Genomic DNA, 26,478 nt, shown 5'->3' on the forward strand with positions numbered 1-26,478 from the left:
TTCTCCGCTGCAGTTCTCACCTGCAATAACACTTCTGCATACGTTGCTTTTGAACCAAGCTGGTGATGATATTTCCTTGCTCCAGCTTCTTTCTCCCAGTTTGTTTTGAGGACGATGGTGTCATTCATGGGCTGGAGAGTCCCTTCCCGTTCACTTTCTGTTGTGTCCCCCCACAACCTCACCTGCCCACTGTGCTTCAGCTCTCCTAGAGCCAGGCCAATGCAGGTGATCTGGCCAAAGCTTGTAATTAATCACCATGCCTGTGTTATTTTCTGTTCCTGAGAATTGGCTGGGGGTTATGTCTTTGTTTGTATCTTTATTTTATTTAACTTGTTGATGCTACTCCTGTGTCTAGGACACACTGGACCTTGCATTAACTGCACTGATTTGCACTGTGTATGCAGAGGCTGAACATTTTGCATATCATTGTCAGGTTTAGGTCAGAGTCCTCTCTGCCACGGCTGTTGAAGTAACACGTTAAGTCCTATCAGCCCCCTGCAATTCATGGAGTATCTCCTCAAAGCACTGTGTAGGTGTGCAGCCCCTCAAAGGGCATCCTCCCAAAGAGCTATCTTCCAGCTCCAGCTTCCAAATGTCTTTGCAAGTATTTAGTTTTCTTTGCCAACATGATTTGCTAGTACCTGAATTTCATATCTAAAATGGTGAGTGCTACAGGAGGTTTCAGGTATTATCATCCAGGCAGGTAAGCTGCAGGGCTTTTGCAGCATTACCTTGTGTACACTGGGAAGTCCAGGAATATCTCTGTTCAGTCCTGCCCTTTTTCACTACAGCCGTCAGGATAACCCCTTCTGAAGACGTCACCATCTGTTATTTACAACTGCTTGGGACTTGTAACAGAAAGCTGCTGTGTTTGCTGCTTTCCCATATGTCTATGCCTGGTACTCGCTGGCATACACGACTACTGGCAATAACTGTCTTATGGCATCATAGAATCATAGAATCGTTTAGGTTGGAAAAGACCTTTAAGATCAAGTCCAACTGTAAACCTAACGCTGCCAAGTCCACCACTAAACCACGTCCCTGAGCGCCTCATCCACATGTCTTTTAAATACCTCCAGGGATGGGGACTCCACCACCTCCCTGGGCAGCCTCTTCCAGTGTCTGACAACCTTTTTGGTGAAGAAGCTTTTCCTAATACCCAATCTAAACCTCCCCTGACACAACATGCACTTATGCAAGTGGTACCAGTTACCACTTTTCTGAGTGCTGCTGAGGTGTTGTGTGTTTCAGTTATGCTAGTGGCTTTCTCTACCAGCTTTATATTATCAGTCAGAACATTTTTCTTTTATTTCTTTAGAGTTTGACTCTCTTAAGTATTGACCTTACAAGTGTTTCACCTGTATCTGGGTTACCCACTCAATGCTTGTCTGAGTAAATTCTTCACTTGTGCCATGGAAGTAGAAACGTCTATATTTGCATGAAAATACTTTTATTTAGAAAACAATTGCAATTTATAGCTCAAGCAGGCTTTCTCAATTCCTATTTAAATTTATGACTTCTTTCTAGGACCGCCTTCTGGGGACATTTCTGTCTTTTTCAATGCATCTTCATATTCTGAATACATAATTTACAATGTGATCCTTCTAGATGAAATCCCCACAGCAGCTGGGGAATTGAAGATGCTTGCATAGATTTGAGTTTCAAATGTTTAATTGTCATTAATTTGAAGATTGTAGTCAGCGAGCTTTGTAGATTATAATGTATGATGCAATTACATTCTACTAATGTAATATATCTAATTTTTAATAGATTATTTGCTTTTGTATTTCCCGTGCTCAAAGAGAAGGGGATTTATAATCCCAAATGCTAACTCAGGTGGGTTAATTTACTTCTGTGGTTACAGGGGAAGCATCCTCTGTCCAGACTTTCCTGTTTGCTGGATTTTGCTTGGTAAAGCAAAGAAAATTAGAATGGAGTAACCGAGACCACCTCAGAAAAGTGACTTTATTTAGGTACAAATTGACAATGAACTAACTTTGGGAGGAAAATCTCCACCCAAAGACGTTCCTTTCACAGCTCCTCACCTGGCCTTCCCACCACAGGCTTGTTGGCTTGCATCTCCTGGGTCGGGTGTGATTGCATATCAGCCTAGGAGACCCTGGACCTCCAGCCGTTGGCCCTAGCTTGCTCCAGCCTGCCACTCGGATGACCTCGGTGGGCCTGGGATGTGCAGCAGGCTGGTCGCTGTGGTCAGCATCTGTACAGATTCAGAGGGAACCCTTTTGTCCTATTTTTGCTGGCTTTATGGCACCTGCAGTAACCCGGGAGGCTGCGCTCAGACCTCTCCTCTAAACTTTAGTGGCTATGCTGTAACTTCCCTGAATAAAAAGAGGGATTTTATGTAGTCCCTAATAATGGTCTGTCACACAGTACTGGAAGACAACCTTGCTGTCCGTCAGTGGCACTGTCTCCAGCTTCCCTAGAAGATCCTTTTTTTTCCAGAGACCCACCTTGGGGCATGGTCATTAACGTTTGTTGTGAGCTTTTCTTGCCACTTTACTCTCAACTGAGAGAATCAGAAAAAAACAATATCCCTTCTATGTTAATAGTTTTTTTATTATTTATGGATACAGTTGTATCTCTACTTGCAGAAACACTTTAATATATTGCATCAACTTCTCTGTTACAGACTACAAATACTTTCATTCACATTAACTTGCATGAAAGAAAAATAAAAAATACAAAGTAATCTATTAAATGTCTTATATTTAACAATTATGCTTCAAACTTTCAGATGCAGTTGCACCAAAAACTCAGAGAGTAACCAATAGTGATAGAAAACCCCGCAGAACTCCAGTGGTTGTGGGATCTCTGGTTTCTAACACAAAAGATACTTCAGTTTCTCGCCCATCAGACTACGGACTTCGTGTAGGTATCACTGACTTCGGTTCTGAAACTGATCTGCTCCTTGTCCTTAGAGGCATTTGTTAAAAGTCGGATAAAGACCTCTCTGAAAAGTGGAATGCTAACTGTGATCTTTGATGGAGCCCATGCCACAAACTGGCAGCTAAACACTTCATAAGAAGAGACCTAATTTGTAATATAGAGAAGCATCAGAGCTGAGAAGTAAGAAACACACGGTTTCTGAAAGCTTTTGTCCTAAATCAGTTTTCCTCTTTGAAAGAGGGGTTGTCTCGCACTGGTGGTGGCAGGACAGGAGAAGGAATGGCCTCAGCCGCCCTCCCAGGTGCCACAGGGGATCTTCCAAGCAGTCACCTTAAGGGAAGTTCAACCCTTTTTTCTCCTCCTGGGAGTATTACAACTGCTGCATGTAGCTACAGCTCAAAATTAGCATGCTGCATTCAGGTCTAACTCTGATTTGCATAAGAAGTTCGGAGATAATTCAATAAATGCCATCACATCCTCAGAAAATCTTGTTGAGATTTAATTTTATTGAACAATAATTTTATCTGGTGTTCATTGTATTAAACGTTCCAGCAGTGTATTCATTTTTAATTGAAGGAATTAATTTTGTAATTATTAGCATTCGGTTCTTCTGGAATCTCACTTCTCTGAATATATTACTTGCTCCATTTGTGTCTTTTGACATCACTGTAAAAACTGTGTGCCAGATGAGAGTTCTGGTTTTTGTCTATTGTCCCTGTTAAGTTGTGTCTGACACCATGCTGGAAATCAATACACTATTAAAAAAAGGGTTAATTGCTGTGTTTGTCTTTCTCCCCTTGGGCTGCTGGAGAAGATTTCCTAGCACAAGCGGCTGAAACGATGACTGCAGCTGCACTGCACTCCTCTGCATGCCCTTTTCTTGTGGGTGACCTGACCTCGATATTCTTATTTCTGCTTCACCGGCACGGCTTTCATCCCGGAGCACAGTGGCCGACAGGACGGCACGACTCTTCCTTTCACATCTGCTAATGGGTGCTCTACACGCATAATGACACTGCGCACATTAAATGCTTAAACTGATGTGAAAATATTAATGGACTGATGAGCATAACACTCACCCAGAATTGCAGGTTGCTATTATGCCCGTTTTTAAAAATGGATGAGACGCGAGGCAGAGGAGTTTCGTGGTGACCTGCCCCGGCCCAGGCAGCCAGGCACGGAGGACCCGGAATGAAAACCCGGGAGCTGCTGGGCATGGGCTCGGCACCGCTGGCAGGGGCATGGCCGGGGGCGAGCCTGGGGAGCAGGCTGCACGGAGGGGTGGATGGGAGGAGAGTGCTGACCCCTGCCCTCAGCCCCCGCAAGCCTGGGAATTACTGGGAGCATTTTCCTGGGCTGGGATCTCTCCTGTGGGGCTGGAGTCATGTCCCGCTGGCCCCGTCGGCAGCCGATGCAGATGGTGGCAGTGAGGTCCCCCAGCGCTGCTCTGTGGACCCCTCAGCTGGCGACGAGCGCTGCGCCTTCAGCAAGCGCCTCTGGGATGCGTGCGTGTGCGTTCACTGCTCCGCAGAGACTCTGGAGGTGGGGAATGGTGCACGCTCTTCCCAGGGTGCGAAACAACTGCGCTTTTGGGATCTGCACAAAAGTGGGTGCACGGGCACAGCAGCCCCAGCCGGGGGGCATGGTGAGGTCTCTCCTCTCCTCTCCTGTGGTGCCCCCGTTCATGGCCACTGAGCTCTCATGTTGGACCAGTGCTTCCCAACAGGATCTGGTGGTGATAGGGGTCAAAACATCACCGGAGAAGAGATGAGCTTTCTTTACAGCAGCTCAGGGGTGCTGCAGGGTTTTGGGCAGATGTTTCCAGCAAGGAGAGGACTAATTCCTGCTTCCGCTGACATGGCAAAGGCTGGGCTCACCCTCACCAGTACTGGGGCCCTCCGTGGGGTCATTAACGTCTTGATTTGCCCAGCAGACAGAACAGATCAACAGCAACAGTTCCCATCATCGCTTACCAAATGCAAGTTACTGCTACAATGTTTTGTTGTTATTACCATTATTATCATGCTGCATATGAGACTGAATATGCCAGAAAATATAATCTTGCTTATTAATCACCTCATATCCTATCTTCTGGAATCATTTTGTCTAACAAGAGATTAACTTTCAAGATTACAAATCCTTCCCTTAATTTTATCGCAGCCATGGTAGTCTACAACGCTTGTTAGTTACAACGGATCATGTTTTAATATTATTAGCTAAATATTTTATACAACAACATTTAAATATTATTAAACAATATTTTAATAGCAAACTGTATTTTAAATATATTCATTGCTACTGTTAATCATGTAAACCTAAATATTGATCTTTCGTTGATCTGAGAGTTTTACCATTTCCAGTTCCAGTAAAAGGAACTATACTGCTTGTGAAGGTCTTCCCTCTGTGAACCCTGTTGTGTGATTGCTTTGTTGTTGTTTTAATCAAAACACCCATGGAGTTGAATTACAGTTGCTGACCCACAGTTGCGTTTTGAATCTAATGGTTGTGTGAACAAACACCTCCCTGGCACTGGTGCACTTTCCTCAATGCAAGTGAATCCCCACCATCTAAATAATTATAATATTTAACATTACATAATATTTCAGGATGAAAAATCTCGATTTGTTTTGTCAGAGGTCAATATCAATAAATACTATATTTTTATACTACATTCTTCTCTTATCCCTATTTAAGAGAGAAATTATTTCTGAGTATCGCAGTTTTTCCCAACCATTTTCAGGGATAAAGACAGCCAACCCGTGAGACAGGAGCTATTTGTAGAGTGCCGAGATAAATGGGAAGCAGCTGCCTAAGCAGTGGCATCACAATATCCTCTCTGCCAAAGTCTGCATTAAGCAATACCAACATTTACACAAGAGAAGTAGATTCGGCATCAAATATTAAGCACCACTGCCGTGGTGCGAGCAGCAGCAGCTCCATGAGCATGGCATGTTCGGCCCCGTGCCCGCAGGCTGAGCTGCTCCAGGCTCCGCCGGTCCCCTCTGCATCGAGGTGCGTTTTGCCTCCTGGCTGCCTCCAACCGCCGCGGCCGCGCTGGGGCAGGGACCGGGAACACCTGATGCTCCTGGGACGCAGCCCCCGGAGCTCCCTAGCTTTTCTAGCCATGGTTCCAGGAGTGAAGGTTTGGGTTTGGGTCTGAGTTGGTTGTGCTGGTGAGGACAGACCCCTCGTGAAGCCCTAAACTCTCAGTATTCAAAGGAGAGGTTTAAATAAAAATAAGAGGCCTGACAAGAACAGTTTAGAAAATATAATTTTTATCTAGATTCCTTGTGTTATGACAGAATTTCAAAGAATATTGGAGGGTTTGTTTATGTGGAAGAACCTGAGATATCTACCTTCTGCTGCTGCCCCCCTGCTCCATGCTCTCCCCAGTGCCATCTAGCAAAAAGTACAAAAAGGTAGTCAGTCATTTTGCCAAATTTACATGCTTTGCTTTAGTTTTTTGCCTGTCTCTTGTACGAAATCTTTTTCTTTTCTCCCTCTCCACCTATTTTTTCCCTTCCTTTTCCCCCTACTTTTTCCTCTGTTAGTTCAGAGGCACTTCGCAATCCGGTTGGCACGGCTGCCGGCTGCTGCTCTTTGCTGTCTTTACCAGGTGTGTTGACCCATGGCTCTGCAGTCCGGGAGCTACAGAGAAGGAGAATCATTAAGAAGGAAGACTTTGAGAGAACTGCAGAAGTGCACAAAGCGGCTTGCAGGTGGAGTTTCGTCCTGGACAGTCTCCCCCACCTCGTGCGGTGGCTGGCGCTGGCAGTCAGCGGTCAGCCCAGATGAATGCAGAGTCCCTCTCTGCCCTCCCTTCCCAAAGAGCATTCTGCATCCACTCCCACATGGAGGAGGGAGAATATGTGAGAACACCCCAAAACTACCTACCATCACCTGCAAACTGCCTGCCTTCATCTTAAACAACCTGCTGGCTCGCCAGGATGTGCGTACCTCAATGTACAAGTTACTTCTTCACAGACTGTGAAATCAAAGAAACACATTTTAAACACAGCACAGTAAATGCACAGACTACCTAAACAGCAACAAATTTACATGTACCAGCTCCTCTCCATCTGCTGCTCCCTAGAAGCGCACGCACCCCACGCCACCAATCTTGAGTTGTTGATGTCTGGAGAAAGCCTCTCCTACTCCTTTCCCTCCAGCTGTGCCTTCCTTTCCTATTGTAAATCACACTACTTTTGCCAGCAGCTTTTAGCAGTTCTTTTTGCCTGTTCTGCTCTCCCTCCTGCCGTCCCCGTAGGTCTCCCGTGCTCCCTCCTCAGCCGGCTGCAGGCAGGCACGAGCGGGCAGGAGTGGCTCGGGCTGGGTGGCCCTCTGCCAGTCGGCAGCGCGGGGAAGCTCCTGCCCGCACGGCGTGGTGTAATTATGATTCCGCTCATGTCCTTAGATAAACTGTCAAGTTGGCACAGGCGCACTCCAAAACTGTTGGGGCGGCAGTGCCGAAGCATGGCAGTGCCTGGCCAGGAGACCGTGCTGTCTCTGAGACAGAAACCTCAGCGCCGTCGCGCGGGGACACCCACCGTGGGAAGCACTGGGGTGGCGGGGGGCTGTGCCCCACCATCAGCAGCATTCTGCCCCTTGCAGAGACCTCCCCGAACCGCGGCACCACAGGCAGCACTGCCGCCCCACACCCCCAGCCCTTTTGCAATGATTTTTAACCTGAGATCCTCTCCCCCATTTTAGACCGGATGCCTTCACAATGTAAATATTTGCCCTAAATGATCCTATACTTAAAAGAGAGCCTTAAAGTCTTCAAGATCCATGTCCCACCCCAGATCATCCGGTGCAGACTCCGCTGTCCAGACATGTCTGGGATATCCAGTACCTGGATGCAATGAGTGGGAAACCCATTTGGCTAAGCTCTCCAAGAAGTGCAGTCAGTGCGGTGAACTCAGGGTTTTCAACATACTCTCACCGAGGGAAAGGGCTTTACTACACTACACTGCCTTGTGCTGCACAATAGAGCTTCCCTGACATGCCGTACACGTGTTGTTCCACCTTGTTGATAAGCTGTTATTAAGTAGAAGAAAAGGCCTAGGTGACAGTTTTTTTATTTTTATACTTACTTCTGATATCCAATGATGAATTAAAATAGTACTCTTACAGAAATATGGAACATATGCATATGAAAAATGAATACAAAATAAGTTCGCTATTATCAGTGTTATTACAAAGCATGCTTAATTAACTCATCATAACAGCACACTTGCAGGAGAATGTTCTCACTGATTATAAAGTGCTAAATCTCCATTAAGTAATGCAAATGACAAATGAACACCTACGGACATACATATGACAGCCACATCAATAAACAATGAATTAACTGCCTCTAATTTATAAAAAGGAACTCTTTCTTTGAAAAACTATTTCTTCTCTGTAATTTTCAGATTTTTCTGATAGCCTCACACCATTAGCCAAAACCTTCAGAAATTTTGGCAAAAGAAACAGCAGTATTAACTTAAAGTCTGGTACGCAACTTTTGGGTTCAATATGAGGAAAGAAATGGAGCTGGTGCTTGTGCTCGGACTCACGGGTGCAGGGACGGCTGGCAGGGACCTGGGCTCGTTCGGGGCAGCCACGGTCTGCTTGCACGCTCGTGGAGCAGAGGCAGGAGCTGAGCTCGTGCCAGTGCCCAGCCGTGCTGGATGCACCCAGGGCGCGGTGGCGCGGAGTGCCCAGGGCTCACGGCTGGCAGAACACTGAGGGTGGTGGGATGTCACCAACCGGTGAACTGGTGAACCAGGTTCTGCTTTATCCCCCCTAAACAATTTATTCTCACCTGAAAATGGGCACCTCCCTGGAAACAATACTTGCTTTGGTAATTTTTGGAGAACAAGTCCCTTAGCATATAGTCAGCTTGTCAGGTTTGCATTTTTTCATAGATGCTGTATTTGCATTATCAGACTTACTGGTGGTTGTGTGTGATGGTCTTTCTTTGACGTGCGTTACTTCCCTGTCAGACTTAGGACTGTGTTCATTCATAGTAAATACTCAGATGCAAGATAACTGTATTTTAAATATAAACGCAAAATCATAGATCCTGCTTATAGGTGTCGGAACCATATGGCAAAATTAGTACTGGGGAACAGCTGCTAAAAATGAAGATATTTACTGAAGTTCAGCCCTCCTCTGCCAGCACTAGTGTGAGCGGAGAACAGCTCACCCAGCTGGCTCTCCAAGGTCAGCTCGTTTTGTGACAGACCTCTCAGGACTCACAGTAACCTCCTTAAATAACCATCTCCAAAGACTCTAGAAACCAACTGATAGACTCATCTCTGCTCTACTGGATCCCAAACATGGGAAAATAATGCTAGAAGAAAAGGGATGGCCTATCAAAATTCCTTTCAAAAGAAAGAGAAAAATGGTGCAAGCACCCCTAAAGATGCAAGTACTTCCAAAAGAAAGGAACAAAGTATTTTTCCCTCTGAAGATAGACTTTGCTGGGTGAAGACAGACGTTTCTGATCACAGGAGAGGTCCCAGCTGCATGGTTCAACAGTGCCTGGGGCTGTGCAGAGACAGAGCAGCACCGTGCGCTTGGATGCCAGAGCTCTCCAGGGCTGACATAGAATGTCGAACATCCGTATTTTCCAAAATCTTTCAGAGCTAAACCTTAATTATCCAAAAAACATTATTTCCTGCTTGGAAAATGTTTACAGAATCATAGACCGCTAATGAATGATTTATTTCCAGGCTGGTCTCACAGACAGGAGTCTTGCATTCCTTGCTTGTGCAGCTCTCAGGAGGGATCAGCTACACCAGAACCCACCCGACACCCCGAAGATAAGCCGAGTAATATAACTAAGAGCAATGTTACGATGACTATGATGATGTTAGCTATCACCAAAAGTCTCAGTAAAGGGTTAAGGGCATCACTGATGACGAGATCACTGGAGATAGGAATTCACGCGTGAATTGAGGAAAGAGTCTGTAGGACTTTAGTTCAAAACACATACTAATAATCTGAAATTTTTCTCAGACAAAACTTAAGAGAGTTCTCCCTGAGGACAGAAAAACTCAGACAGCCCATTAGCCATGTAATCACAAAAAATGAATAACCCCACCCCGTGCTCGAGTGACCCAGCAAGGAAGGAGAAATGGGTGCTTTCACTATTTCTTAGGACCTGGATCTTTGTAAACAGTGCGTGTAGCTTAGGCTGAGCTTTGGGAGCTGACCTCATTGCTGCAAGAGAAACGTGGAAAAGAACAGCAAAGGGACTGCATTTTGGGAAGGAAGTGAAGTTACAACTAAATACAAGAAGAGTTTGGTTTCAGTAGCTGGCTGGAGCAGCTGCAGCCCATTGCTGCCACCAGCATACCTCCAGGTGGGTTTGGTGTCTTTAAACACCTCATTGTGGTGGTCCTAACTGGAGGACCACTGTGGACGGAGGAGCTGGTGACCTGAGCCGGCGTGGGGCTGGGCTGGCCTGGCCTGGACATACTCCCGGGCCCAGGACAAACTTTGCTGGCTGATCGTGTGGAGGAGCGTAGACAGCCCTGCTTGGCACCTGGAGACGGTGCCACCCGTGTGTCATCGTCTTTAGCTTGAAGTGAAGCATCATGTCTTCATACAGACATCCTTTTGCTCTTGGTGGCAAAGATGAATAGAGTTGTTTCTGTCTAAGAAAATCCTTATGCTGGAGAGCCTCATCAAGGACGGGATCTGCACGGTGTGCCGTGCCCTGGCGAGAGGTGCAGCCAATGCTGCAGCGCACAGTGTCCTCTGCATCCGGAGGGATGTGAGATTATCTATGATCCCCTTTTTCCTTCTCCTGTTATCTCCCTCCAGTAAAAGGTGTTTAAATCAAATACCTTACAGGGTCGAATGCCTTTCTTACCGGGAACTACAAGAGACATTTGCATTGCTGCTTCATGAACAGTTAACCAGTTGCATACTGAAGTCTACTGCGCTTTACTTTGACATGATGGCTTCTGTGTTGATGTCTCCGGAGTGTGATGCTTGCCACCCCCACATCCCCAAGCTGGGAAGCCAAGGAGCTGGGGTTTGCTAGCATGTTTGTATTCAGCTCAGGGCTCGTCTTTGAGCTGGCGGACTTGAGCAGTGGGAAAGGATCTCTTTTGGTTTCTGGCTGTCGGTAAAGGAAAGGAAGGATAACATCATATAATTTCTCATGCCCAAATATTTCCGATTATACATTCACTCAAAGACGAGGAAGATGGGAGCAGCAGATATAGGTTATCAAAGGGAGTTGTTCCTAACTGGCTGCCTGACCTTCCGCGTACCATCAGCTCCGATCCTAATCTGACATTTCTAGATGTGCAAATAATACACCCATCTCAGGCTCGGCATTCACAGGTTTGATTTTCATGGGCAGTCAGCTCCTGCTGCTCTCATTTTTTGCCCTACATTTTCTCACATATGTGAGAACAGATCCACGAGAGCATTTACTGATGACTGACTTTGTAATTTAGCCTGTTTTCTCCTTGGGAAAAAAACCCTTTACAGATTAACAATCAAGTTAACAGCTTCTGTTGGGTATATAAAAGTACATTACCCTTGTGGCAAACTTCAGTCCTATAGTTCTGTGGTTTCATAATTCTACAATAATACCCATATGCTGACAGAAATACAGGGCAGCCTTTGACATGGGCTCGTTTAGGTTTTTCTGAAATTAAATTTCTTGTTCATGGAGAAAAGAAAGCTTATTTCTCTGTACGCCGGACCAGAATCAAAGATCTGTATTTCTCTAGGTCTAGTTGATGGAGCAGGCCCTTATTTTTTCAGCCTGTTTTAGTTTTGTGGTTGTTTGCATTTTGGGAGCACTACTGCCACAAGCCAGCCCTCGGAAAAGCAGCATTTGCTGAAGTGGCTTGGGGGTGGGTGCTGATGGAGAGGATGAGATGCAAGAGCTCCTTGAGGTCTGCTCCGGGGGGCTGTGGGTAGAGCCGAGGGCTGCAGAGGGGGAGGATGAACGCCCTGCCAGCACAGAGCTCTGCTGTGCTGTGAACGGCTTGAAAGGGCACGGAGAAGCAGGGACCCAGGCAGGAACACTGGCCTTGCAGAAAGCCCTGCTTGTCACCACGTCCGGGACGGCTGAGTGGCAGTCCTATACAGAAAAGCCTCTGAAGCTGCTTGTCCTGAGAAGCCTGGCAATGTTAAACCATTCAGCCCTCTCCATGGCATGTAGTCCATTTACTCATAACACAGCATCCCTATTCTGCAGTCAAAAAAAGGGGACAAGGGAGGTGCTTGAAGGGGCACAGGCAGCTTTTGCTGCCTTCCACCAGCACCAACGGGAAGTGTGACTTGGCTAACCCCCAAGGAAAAGAACATTTACCACAAGCTGGTATTCCATTGCCATTCTAAATACTGCTGTTGTGAAGGAAGGTAACGAGAGCCTCATGCAGGAGCTCTTCCCACTCCTCTCCCTGCTGCACAGCTGCCGTGCTCCCGACGCCCTTCGCTGCACCCTCCTGCCTGCCCGGGGTGCAGCCCCCCGGGAGCGCCGCGCCCTGCTCCCCCAACACCTGGGACAGGCTCCAAGGCCAGCGGAAGGCAGTCCCTGTCCCCAGGGGAGTGTGTCTGTCCACAGACCATCTGCAAATCCATCCCCTCTGACGTCTCTCTTTCGATAGCAGAATCAGATCTCCTGGACTATCAGCACATTTGAAGCCATGGGCTTCGTTCCCTTTCGCAAGCTGTGCTTCTGTGCTCTTGGGCAAGGCTTGATGCTGCAGCTTTTAGTCACGCAGTAAACCCTGCTTGCTTCAGTGTGAAGTATCCTAGAGTGCTTTTTGAAAGCTGAAGAATCTGATGGGAAGACTTCTTAAGGCATTTTTAAAATTGCTTTTTTTGTTTCCTTAGTGCTGACACATCTCCAGAAGGCTGTGTCGTGATTACTTAGTGTCTTTGCGCATCCTGACAGACGCAGTGCTGTGTCATTCTCCAGAAATCCCAGAAACATCATTTACCTATAGCTCTCAAACCTGCTACTACCGCAGCTACACCTGTCATTTGAGCTGCTTCTGGGCTGTAGATACCCTAAACTCTTCTGAACCAGTCTTCAGTTCCTGCTTCTGCGCTTATTTACAAATGGGCCTTTTCCAATGTGATATAGGCAAGGTTTGGGCTTAGCATGAACTCTGAGGATAAAATGAGATTCATGAACCCCTGTCCATGCAAATACTGTGACAGCTGTCAAGAAAATGAAAGGCAAAGTCAATAGGTCTGTAGAGAAAATATTTTTAAGAAACAAATGGATCTCTTGGTGAAGATACGTGCATGGGTGCCCACACAAGTGTGCTGAAAGGCACAAAGGCACACACAAGCCATTCCCAATTTCCCAACATGCTTTTTTGAGGAGGAGGCTCCCATAGTGCTGGTACTCATGAGGAACCCTTTCCTTGTCTTCCCCTGTAGCCAGGCAATGCCAGGCTGCCTCAGGCCTATGTCACCTCTTTTCGGATGAGCAGGGTGCTGCCTGCTTGTCCCCAGCCTGGTAGTATACCCATATACCATCCTGCCCCCCCCAGCCCTGTGTCCTGAGAGCTGCCAGAGGCAAGGAGCTGCCCGAGAGGAGAGTGCAGCCAGCACTGCTTGATAGCTTGGCCCTGGCCACTAATGGTCCTTTCCTTTCCACCTTCTTTCCCATACTGATTTGTTCTCTTTCTTGCAAGGGCTGTAGTATGCAAAGGCGATACACAATTGATGATGGGCACCGTTCTCTAAAGGCTGGAGGTGAGGAAAGGGAGGAGGTTATAGACCCCTGAGCATCACTTGCTGGTAATACATTTGCTTGTTCCTTCTGTCTGCTTGTTTTCCCTTTTTGATCCCTTTCAGGGATGGCAGCTCTGCACATCTGTACCCATGCATCTTCCGTGGGGCCAGGCGTTGGCATTTATGACCAACTGGCTCTGGACTTGAGCTTGAACGTGGCCTGAAAATGCAGCTACTGCCCAGTGCCACCCCATGAGCATGGCAATGAGGCAGGAGGCCATGGGAGATGGGTTGGAGGAGGAATGTCTGACCCTGAGTTACTTCAAACTTTTTCTGGGATGATGAGTTATTGCTGGATCCTTTCTGATTTTCCTCTCTTCACAACAATGATCCTCAGGTAAACAGAAGTGCCATCACAGACATGATCCCAGCTTCTCAGGTTGCTAAGTGAGCAATCAGCTCGGTGAGGACTACTGAAGTACGTAAAGCCAAGGGTTCCTCCTGCCCACAGGTGCTTCTGCTCAGCCTCCCCTCTTCCAGGCTGAAGGCTGCGATGTTGCTTCCAGTTTGTTGCACACTATTTTTAAGAATAGAGCTTTTTAAATTTAAAAAAAAGAAATCCCTTTAGCTATTACGGTTTGCCATAATGGTGCGTTTGCATTATTCCACCAACCAAGCTAAAGCTGCAAATCTAGCTTTTCTTCTCATTTGGTGGGATTTCTAGGCACGGTGATATGCATTGTTCACAAGTCAGGCTCAGCTTACCTTGACTTGGAGGAAGAAGGATTTGCCGTACAGAAGCATCACTTGAGCTGCCCATGTGCATGGCCGGGAGCCAGGGGCGGCACAGCCCGTGGCACTGGTGGGCCTGGGAGGGCTTGGTCCCCCCTCCCCACCCTCACCATCTGGGTGCAGGACCCCCGGCTCAGCTGAAAGCTCTGCACTCCCACAGGGGGGCCAGGGTCACATCCACCCCCTCCGGAGGGACCCCACTGGGGTGAGCGTCCAGCCTGGCTCCTCGCTGGGGCAAGAGCCCCTTTCACGCCCCCCGGCAGGGCAGCACGCTCCGCTGCCTCCCGGGCACGGGGCGGCTCTCGCTTACCCATCGCTCTCAGCAGTGACACTCAGTCAGCGCAGCTCTGCCATGGGAATGTGCCTGTTTTCTCTTCCCCCCGCTCCCCACTTGTATGACAACCCAAACCCGAGCAGCTTCTATAGCTGTTCTGTCTTTGCTGAAATTAAACTCAAGCAGAGGTAGAAAGGTAAAGGCAGTGTTTGAGGAGAGTGGCTTATGAAGCAGTTGGTCTCAGTGACTGACATGCTACAGCTCTGATGGGGAAAAAATGTTCAGAGACAACAGGGAAGCTAGTTTTAGAGACGATGTTTTTTTTGTTTTTTCTTTTCTTTTCTCTTCAAAATAAAAAAAAAAAAGACTGAATAAAGATATGAAGGTAATTCAAAGCATTGCCATCAAAAAAATGCCTACTATATTCCTGAGCTGTCTTCTACTTATTATAAAATGCACCACAGTAATAATAAACATGTTGTAAAATACCTGACAACTCTGTTAGGTTATAAATATACGGTAGCTGTCAATAACACTCTTTGTGTTATGTCGAGATAACATAGTAAATAACTTACATTAGTAGAGTGTTTATGCAGTTGCTGAAACTCTTCAAAGATACGTTAAATGAAAGTAAAAGTGGTAAATGAAGAGAAAAAGTCATTCCAGATTAAAATATATCATGATAAAGAGAAACTTTCAGTAATAATGCTTAATGAAATCAGAGGACAACTGTGTGCATGTGTGAAAGAGTTGAAAAAAGAAAGCCTAAATACCTATATTTTGCCTCATCCTTCAGAATTTTGGGAAGAGAGGAGGGCATTGGATTCCTCACCCCAGGCTGCAGGCGAGGGAGGTAGGTGCTGCGGCACGCACAGGACTGTTTATTGCAGGAAGATACCTGCCAAGTTAATTAGCAAAGACAGGGTGATCCCTTCTCCCCTCAGACAGCCAGTCCCCAGCCTCTGCGGCTGCACCGGCCGTGCCGGAGCAGATGGGGGGCTCGGCTGTGCTGACTGAAGGGACCCCCCCAGTGCAGGCACACGAACCGTATTCACGAGTGGCTGGAGGTTATTCCTGCCAGAGAACACAGATTATTAAACCTCAGACAGTATTCACTGTGGCCCCTTTCTTTCATCAACTCTCTTCTCCAATATTGTATTTCTTATTCTTTCGGGAAAATAGTGCACCATTTAATAAGAAGAACAGGTTGCTTTGTTACACCTGAGTATTGATGATTGACTCTCAGGCTTTTTTAATAATTCAGCTGCAAGATAGGCCCTGTGTGTCCAGAACACACCTAAAGAATGCCCTGGAGAAAACTGAGCTTGAAGATTTTCCTGCTGGATGCTGGGGGCAGAGAGACTCCTCCCAAGCCATCTGGGAGCAAACCCACCTGCCTGTCCTGAAAAGAGGTGGTTCCACCTGGGACTCAGCTCATCTACTGACCAAGATCTAAAGCCCGGAACGAAGTGAAGCGAGTGAGCAGTAATAACCAACCCCTCCCCGCAGGCAGAAAGGAGGAAGACAGACCTGAAGGACGGCTTTGTCCAGAGTGCAGACAGCCTTGTGTGTGAACCACATCCATCATGTTGTGTTTGAACCTGACTCTGCCAGAGCCAGCAGATTTCTTCCAGGGGCGTGTTTCTAAGCTGGGTTTAGCTTAGGTGGGCAAACCCTTTCAAGCCCACATTAGCAGGAGAAACTAATCATTCTTGTCCATGTTCCATCTTTGCTGACTTTTGGGGTGGTTGCAGTTGAGCTAACCCTGACACAGAGGAGAAAGTAGAGAGCAAGGCTCCACTAACATCTCCCAGTGACACTTCTCACAAGGACCTGCCCAAGGAACAGCTAGACACACACAAGGCATGTCTGACAAATGGACCTTTCTTATTAGTAGATGCTTCCTTGGATGTTAGGGCAGCAGCATCTCTTGAATGTTGTTCCAACAGCAGGAGATGACGACCCTCCAGAACTCTGGCAGAGTTTTGAATACTCCCTGCAGTTACTGCTGCAACTCACCGTCCCATCCTTCTAGGAAAACCATAGTCCTGTTGCTCTTCTCCTGACTGCTCTTGGGTGTATCTGCTGATGGCGTGTGTTTCCTGCTGCTTCAAGAAGTGACTGTTTTAATATGGGTTTTCAAGATTCTTCTGTAAAAGACAAGATTTCTGCTGACTAATGCAACTTTGCTTTCATATATTTACATGAATTTCACAACCAAGGCAGTCATCAGGGCTGCAAACTGGAATAAAGCAAGGGGAAAGGATGACATACAGGCCAGGGTCCAGTTTATCCCATCAAGTGCATAGGAGCAATCTTCATATTAGCTTGGGGAAGCTAAGACATACTTGTAATTGAGGGGATAAGCGATCTGCAGGCAACACATGAAGAAAACAGGGATGGATGTTTCAAGAATGCAATGGAGTAGATACATCCTGAAGGATTAGGGGAAAATGATTGTTGTATCTTTTCTGACATTAACAGCACAGACATACACACGTGCACCAATTCCATTAGCTAGCTGGAATTTATTTCTCATTCTTGTTTTTTCACAGGTTTTGAGTTTCTTCCCATGTTCTGTTAAGTCCCTAGCAAAATTTCCCTTGAGTTCAGCAATAAATTAGACCCTTTATGAATTACATATCTCTGATGCGTCCTCAGAGAAATAAAATGTTAGCAGGATTCAACGTTGTGCTGGAGCAGCCAGGAACTCCTCAAATCGCTCACTCCATCACCACTTCAGCTGCCAAAATGCACCCAGTTATCAGTACCAGGATACTTAAATCACCCAAACCAGGTGGATTCTTATTCTTTCTATTGTAATGTTGTAAACCTCAGTTTGATGCACTGTTTTAGCTATGCAGAAAGAACAAGGTTATAGGAAACCTAAAGTACAGTTATCTATAGCAAAGAATCATACAGTTTAAAAGGCATTAAATTGTTAATATTTTTTACATTGCTTTTGGTAAATATTGACTTTGTACTGAGGGCATTTTAAAGGATGACAGCCTTAGAGTGCCATTTATCATACATACATTCTGGGAGTTAATTGAACCGTTCAGTGTGAGATACTTACACAGCCTGTTATGTGGCCATTTGTATGTGTTCTGTTTGTCCATAAATAGAAATTGGTCGTGGCCCCCGTTGAAGGCTTAAACTTGCTCATGAGAGAAACCTTCTGGAAGGTGACAGCACTGGAGAAATCTCTGTCAGGGAAAAGAATGTCTGAAGGAGACTACTTTTCTGAATTGTTTCAGGGAGCTTTGAAGAAATCCACTGACCCTTTACATGCTGATGCCTGTCTTGATCCCCATTAAGTCTTGGATCTTTGCCTTCCAGCACAGCTCTCTATGAATAAACCCAGAAAAAAAAAAAGGGTCAAAACTTGTTTATTTTGATAGCCTTTACATTTTGCTCTCCCCTGCCTGGTTAGGCTACATCTAGGACTGGATAGTTTTAATCTGTTGTTCTATCTTCATTATAGTGGTTAAAATGTGCAAAACTCCTTTGTGACTGATGCTAGAATGGCCTTAAATTTGAAGTCCCATTGGGAAGGATTGAGCTTACCAGGTGAAGGAGTCCAGGCTTGAAGAAACAGAAAAAGCAGTACACAGCAAGTGAGAAAATGGGGAAGCTGGTAGAACAGAATGCAAAACTGCATTTGGGAAACACAGACTAAAATAATGGACGGATGTTACTGAAGCAAATCCATGTCCAAATGAGTTATCAAGCATAAAAAGGAATTATTCAGTATTCCACAAGAAATTCTTACTGCGATATAAGCACAGTTCTATCATAACAATGTTTCTACATAACAATGTAGAAAAAGCAGAAGCTTTTTCTACATTTCTGCTGTTTTGAGGAATATGCAGAGGAGATGTAATCATGGGTTAAGAGAGAAAAAAGACATTCCTTCTGTCATCAATGACTGGTAGAGAGATGTAGTTTCACAACAGCAATGTGTTAAAACAGAATAGTTTGTGTGTGAGTACTAGCAGAACTGCTCAAAGTGTTCCCTGGTGGCTTTAGACATTCGTAGAGTCCCGAGAAGATGTGAAAAAACCCCAACATGTCAAAACAAAGCAGACAACACTGTGTCAGTACTAAGGCAGGACTGATCTAGGAAAAGGTGGGTCAGCGAGAGCATTTTGACCCAGCCTTGTCCCCATTTGCCTCAGAGCAATCTGGTTTTGGCAGTGGAAACAGCTCCACCCGAGACAACAGCAATTCCTGTACCTGAACGTACCCACTCGGATGTTTGCCCTCAGGACAAACTGTGCCAGGTGCAACAATCCCTTCTGGAGCAGATGAACTTCTCCATGGGGATGGCACGGTGCAAGTGTCCTGGGCAGTGCGCGCACCAACACCCCTGCCATGGAGATTCACATCTCCTGAGAATGACCTTGGGCTCCCAGACATGCTTCCTACCTGCTTTCCCACTGCTTTTGCAGGCCACCACGGCAGCTAGTGCGCCTCAGCGGTCTTCCTGTGGCTGTGCACTGGGTAACTGTTTTCTGAAGTACCCGATCGAGTGCGTTTTGGTACATTTCAAAATTTCCCCTCAAGTTTTTTCTCTGCTTAGCTGGTTTGATGATTTCTTTAGCTATTTGTACAGACAACTGCATACACATTTCTTCTGCAACCCCTGCTAAGTTGCTCTTTTCTTCCTCATCTTTCTGACAGTTTTACACACTTCTGCTTTTGCCCTGTGATTCTGAGCATCTCTGAACTTGTTTTTAATCAAAGTCCTCCAGGAGCCTGGTTCCTGCCAAAGCATTGAGCTGAGTTCACTGCTTACAGGTTTGGTGAACTTCTGGGGAGCACGTAGTTTCCCGCGTTGCTGGATTTGTATGGAGACCTGGTGCCAGCTGACAGTTGCAAGTTACTTATCTGATGCTTCTCCTTATGTGGAAGTGGTGAAGTCTCTCTGTGTTTCCTCCAGGTTTGTAGCTGACATGTCAAAAGGCATTAGTCACAATCAAAGTCCCCACAGTATTTTCAAATACCTAAAGATATTGTTAATAGCATTATCAAGAAGCCATCATTCAACATACGCTTTCTGGTGTTCTTCTGGGAGATTCTATAGGTGAAAGTTTTTTTTAATTCAGGACCAGTAAATCAGGTGAGAGCACACGTCTTTGGATACTCATGATGGGACTAACAAATATATTCTACAAGCCTTCCATCAGCAGCAATGCGTCAGCTCAGCCGTGGTGCAGGTGGCCATGCCGGGAAGCAGGCTTTCACCCAAAGCTCTGGGGTTGTAGAGCCCTTATGAAAAGGAGGGGTAGATCCAATTATCAAGACAAATCAGGGTATGGACCACATTTTCCAGTGTTTCTCTGGCATGAGCTTGGTCTGTCCAAATTCTCATGTTCTCCCGCATCATCTCTGAGGTCTCTGCAGGGCTCAGTTATGGATCCTTGCTTCACACCAGTGGCTCCGGGGCCACCAAGAGGCTGTCCTGCCTGCTCTCAGCAATGCTACAAGCATAGCTCCTGCCATCCCCTTCAGCCCCGCACTGCAGTGAATCCGGAACGGGATCGGCCTCTGCACCGCTACGCTGTACTGCATGCTCATGGTCACAGCAACCACCTCAGGCCACAGAGCTGCCAGATATATTCCCATGCTTCCCAGCAAAGGAAATACCTAAGTATGAATGGACAGAAGATGGTAAGATTTCATTTCATTCAAGAAGTTGGAAACATCTTTGAACAAGAAACATGTCCAAAATACTTCCCGGACTCTCATCCCCAACACAACCCCTGGTCATGAGACTGCAGGTGTCTTCCAATACGGCACCTGCCCACCAGGACCGGCATGGCCCCCCCCCGCCCCGGGGACCGTACTCCTTCCTCTTCACAGGGCTCTGCTGCCCCAGTATCCCTAAAGCAGCACGCTACTGACGTGCTCCAGGTTTAGGTCACATCCTTCATAACTTGGGTGTTGCTTTTGGTTCCTGGGGTTCGCAATGCACAGCTTTCATCCTGCCCCAGATGCATGCAGGACAAGCCCACAGCTCACCCTCAGTCCTGCCAGTGACTGATGCTCTGGAAAACCTTTGCTGCTTCTGACTTCATCTGCAAGTCCCACAGACTCTGGGGTTGGCCACTAGAGATTACGAGTCATTGCAGATGCCAGCCTCCATCCACAGCAGCCAGGAGGTACCTTGACAGTACAGAGTCACGTTCTGCAAGGAATGCTGCAAACACATCCTGTGCTGCTGCCTTTTCACAGGTAGTTCACTGCTGAACCAGATCCTCATGGGATGCTAGGAAAGCAGGATGGCCTTGCCCAGGCTTCCCAACAGCCCTCAGACAAGAGATCGTCTTCAGGTGAGGGGTTCCCACACCCTCATAGCATCTGTAAGTCTTTGGCTATCCTGCCTTCTCCTGATGCAAGGAAAGTCAGTTGGGAGATGGAGATGGGAATGTTTGTTAACTAGAAGTCACTTTGTCAGTTGTGATCTTATTCTAACAGCTTTGTGTCTGAAAAGCAATTTTAGTTTCAATCAAAAAGGATAGAACAACAAGTTTAACATTTGGAAAACTCATTACTGGAAACTTTATTAAACTTAAGGCTAACAAGCCTGATTTACTGCTTGAAAGAGCAAATTTTTTTTGTTAAAAATGCAGATATAAAAAGATTTATAGTATCTAAACCAATTATGATAGTGAAATGCAGCATTAGGTATTCTACACGCTCTTCTTTTTCCCCCACATTTCTTCTTTTTCACATATCAGTGCATCTAACTAAGTGCAATGTCATTACCTTAGAGCATTTAGTAGAGATGCTGTTACGGGGATTGAATTAAGCATGCTCTGGGAGGCTTTCTCCCTCAGATGACACAAGCTGCCTGTTTTTCCTAGATGCCAGAAGTACAACAAAAAAAATTACATTTCTGATGACTAGCATTTCAGGGTGGAAGGGAAGTCAACAAAGAAAAATATAGTTGACAGCATTCTGGATCTGCACTAATGCACAAAATGGCCTCACCTTCCCAACAGCAAACAGAGAAGCTCTCTTATTTAGTGATCAGTTTGGAAACAGAGTCACAGAATCACAGAATCACTAAGGTTGGAAAAGACCTGCAAGATCATCAAGTCCAACCTAAAAAAAACAAAACAAAACAAAAAAACCAACAACAAACCACAACACACCAAAAACCAACCCACCCAACACCACACAGCACCATGCCCATCAAGCTACATCCCACAATGCCACATCCACATGCTCCTTGAATACCTCCAGGGAGGGTGACTCCACCACCTCCCTGGATGGCATCCAAACCCTGTCAGAATCCAAGTCTTGTGCAATATGCCAGGAACACTGTGCTCTGCACCATAACACTGAAAAGCTATTGATGTATTTCACAATACAGGAAAATATGGAAATGTATTTATGAATCTGGCTTGTTTTGTTGACTACTAGAGAGGGCAAGCAGACCAGCACACAGTTAGGTGCACCACTGGTCATTCATTCACATCAGTAAGGCATGTATAAGTTAAATTTCCTTTGTTTGGTTTTTCTTTCCCTCTAAACACATACAGAAATATTATAGTTGTGAAAATTCAATCTATGTTCTAGAAAAGCCAAGGCTCTTGTGCCTAGTTTACCCAGAAATGTGCTTAAATATTGATGTTTTAATGACACATTCTTCAGAGTCCCGTATTTTGCCAGAGACTTATTTTTAAAGGCTTGCTCTAAAAGGCATTGGGGGAGTTGAAATTACAGCACTTGAAGCCTCTGGCAGAAGCTGTATGTTGGTAGCAGCATGGATTGCATGCTAAAAGGCTCCACACGGGACTTCCCAGTGCTCCCTTCGGCATACACTGGTCTCTGCTGTTATGCACTAGGGAACCCACAGCCTCAGCAAAAAGGAAGCCACTCCTCCATTTTCAAGTACATTTACCCAAAAGAAGCCTCTGGCTCCAGACCAGGGTGTCCAGCTGCAGCTTCCAGTGGGAGAAGCTCTGCTGGGACCACTCGGAGGTCACACTGGGTGGGCAGCAAAGGCTCTGGCTGCTGTGGCCAGAGAGGGATGGATGTCCAGCTCTTGTCACCTTGAGGAGTTGTCAAGAACCTCATGGTAGCAGCCAGGAAGAGACACCAAGGGAGAGCTGTGAGCCTGGAGACCCCCAAGGAAGCAGCGTACCCCTGCTCATGACGATGCCACTCACCTCTGCTGAGTGTAGAACAGTCTGACATGCTCATGGGGATGCCCAGCAAGTGGGAGGTGGGGACACACCAACCTGCATCCTGAGCCTTAAGGGGAAAACCTCACTAAGACCTCCTCCTCCCAACCTCAGTCTTCTACAGAGTGAAGACAAGGCTCATCTTCAAAGCCACATTAACCAGCACCTGGATTTACAGGTGTGAGCAGAGCTATCTGCCTCAGTCAAAGCTCTACCGTGCCTCCTTTTCCTCTCTCTCACGAGCAGCACCCTCAGGGCATCAGTGCTCAGGTGAACAGCACAGGACCCACTGCTAAGCAAACCTCTCCTCTAACACACAAGCATACCTACAGCAGCTGCACCCCTTTTATTGCTCCCTTCCACGAGCTCAGGTGAGTCTGCAGGAGTTTTCCATTGTCTTTTCTACTCTTGACAGGGATTAAGTTGCAGCTGCCATTGGTGCTCTCTGCATCATGCAGCTCACCTGTGGCAGGGGGCAGGAGACTTTAAATCACAACCCATTGCCATGTTTATAGCACACAGGTTTGTAGAATATTGGTAGGAAAGTGTTTCTGTCCATTACCTGTGTGGGTGTGAGATGCTAAAATGGCAAAACAATTTTCTAACTTTGCTCAATGTATAGCCACAGTCTCTCTAGATACAAAGTGGTGTAGTCCTATTGAAATATGTATACAGGTGTTGGATTTAGCAAGTGAAAGTACTTGGTTTAACAGGGGCTTTTTTTCTGTTTGTCAAAATATGAAGGTTTCTACGTTCGTGTCTTGACACTGGCTTGTTTTCTAAGCCACAGAGTTAATCACAGTTTAGTTTCTTAAACAGTAAAAGTATTTTCATTTTTTAATTCACCAGCTGTCTGTTTAGCAACTTTTTTTTCCTGTTGTTATGTGTTGTAGAGAGATAACTTAGATGAAGGGGAACAGGGTTGCAATGGGCACTTCTACTGCTGATGTGAGGAGTCTTTCAGTCATTTTGCCAGCAAATGTAGACAATAGGTATTAAAATTAGTATCTACAAAGTCAGAACATGCAGTGCTTCAGAATGGCAGAAATTAGGTAGTTTATTTAGGTAATTAGATCTTAATGTCTTGGTTGAAAGAAAAATCATCTTTAAATTAAATACATTTAGTGTGCTTATACAGCAAGAGATTAATACTTTTTAAACATTAAAAAAACCCAACAACTTTTTTCAGATGAGATACTAAACATAAATCTTGATCAGTTCAGAGATAACTGTTATCAGGTGGAGTCAGTGGCCAGTAGCTGCTCTGGATCATTGGAAAGTGTGTGGTTTTAGCTACTTGCAAACATGATGTGCTATTTTTTTGGCATTCATATACCAAACTGGTATTAGCTTATAAACAGTCAAGGTTGCATTAGCTTCAGCTAATGCCTTTCTTAGGTAAACTCTGTAATAGACACTTGATATCCCAGCTTGTGATGAATGTGAAAGCCCTGAAATCTATTGTTTTGGCCCTGAAAAATGGCTGTAAATGTTCTGTATTGCAGAATTACTTCAGTTCTGTTAATGTTTCAATTCTGTCACTGGTGGGGAAAAAAAACCCCAAAAAAACCTCCCACGAAGAACAAATCCAAACCTTGAAACATGCCAAAGCAATCCTCCCCGCTCCCTCCATATGCACGTTAAGGAATTCAGTTAATCAAGTACAAATTAGCACTTTTTCATTGTTTTCCTGATGATTTATTCCATGCGCAATGTTCAGTGGTTTGAATCCTTTGAGCTGAATGCAATTTCCTGTTTTGGCTCGTGGGTACAGCTGCTTGTCCCTCTGCGTGCGGGTGGCTGGTTTTGGTTCAGTGCTGTGCTCCTGCCACTGTTCACCTTGTGCTAACGACTGATGATGGATGAGGGGCTTTGGCACGGCCAGGCAGCTCGACCTTGAACTCCCCGGAACGTTGCATGAAAACGCCCAAGTTACAGTTTTGGTTATTTGTTCTTCTCTTAACAGCTTTAACAACTATTGATGAAAATACTGAAAAAAATACTGGTGCTGTATTCATCAGGTTGATTTAACAACCGACATTGTTCCTCCTTCACTCAGGCACACAGGGGTAAGGTAAGGAGGATGCTCTTTCTCTGTCTTCTCTTTCTGTAGGGTTACATCAGCTGGGAGGGTGACAAGACCTTGCTCTTGGCAGTGACCAGCCACCTGAGATCGTGTTTTAGAGTAATTTTGTGAGGCTCCCTCTGGAATCACCATAACAAGTCTAGAGAATTTTAACTGTAACAGCCAGGAAACAGAGAAGGCTGTTAGAGCTGGGGATGGTGATGAAAAGACACCAGGCAGAGAAGTCTACTGCAACATCCATGGTCGTGCAGAGGCTTGGTCACCTGCTTCGTGCCTAAATGTTTGGCCTCTATAGGTCAGGACTAAGCCCCGAGGATGGAGGTTGTGGCCATAGGAAAAACCTCAGGGGGGTTGTCCATGGGTAGCTCCAAGGCCCCGGGGTGTAAATCCTGCAGGAAGATGCTGGTGGGGGTGCACTGGTGCCCAGCCGGGTACGGGACAAGGGTCTCCTTGACCAGCATGAAGCACGAGCAGCTCCTTCCCCAACCATAGCTGTGTGTCCCACCACTGAGGGCTCCAGCAGCAGGGACCCCGCGCTCTGCCGGCCCCCCTGCAGCCCCGGACAAGTCTGCTGGTGTCCCGATACACCTTAGAAACAAGGCAGATGGCACTGCTTGTAACAATGGCCCACGTAACCAAAATACTGAATAATGAGAAAGAAACGATGAAAGGAAGAAAAGGAATTCATACGGTGAAACTTTAATTGCAATAGGGGCTCGGTGTTTTTGAAACGCAAAAATGTTATTGAGTTTTGAACAGTTTTGCAAACTGCAAAGGAGAGCTTGTCCACGGTGAGCAGCCTGCGCAGCCCTGTGTGGCTGTGTCGGCATCAGGCTGAGCGAACGGTCCACTTCTGAGATTGCTGCCTATACGCTCGTGTCCGAGAAAGCAGTGGTAGTCCACTATTTGGGCCCCTTTTCCTCCCATTTCTTTGGATAACAAATTAATTACAGCAAGGTAATTTACTGAATCTCTTAAACCTAAATAAGATTGTTAAGAGAGATAACGCTTCATCGTAAAAGGTGTTCTGAAGGTGATTGTATGCTGGTTTTGCTACTTTAAATAAATTATAAGAATTAAATATTCATGAAGTTCCATTGTTTGACTTAGTACATTTGCTTCCTGTAGCATAATTCATTCAACCATTTATACAAACTGTATAAGTATGTATTAATTGCTATAACATAATTTACAGAGATTTCCTCCTATATGGCTGATTGAAATAGTAGATGCAGCAAAATATCAGCCAGTGACATTCGCTAATAAATTGTATGCCTGAGCAAGAAAAGCTGTATTCTCAGTAATTCATACTCCACAAATTTTTGTGATTGCATCATGTAATTTGTTTTAAGTCGGTGATTAACATAACCCCACACGCCACGGCATCATCAGTGTACATCCGAATCATCTTCACTTGGGAGGCAAAGATGTACCAGCTTATCTGGAAATGTGAACTTTGTGACTTTGCAAAAATAGTTATTATTCAAAATAATTATTATTTTAAAACAAATTGTCTGTCC

Source organism: Gavia stellata, chromosome 7, assembly GCF_030936135.1.
Source record: "Gavia stellata isolate bGavSte3 chromosome 7, bGavSte3.hap2, whole genome shotgun sequence".
In the NCBI taxonomy this organism is placed as follows: domain Eukaryota; kingdom Metazoa; phylum Chordata; class Aves; order Gaviiformes; family Gaviidae; genus Gavia; species Gavia stellata.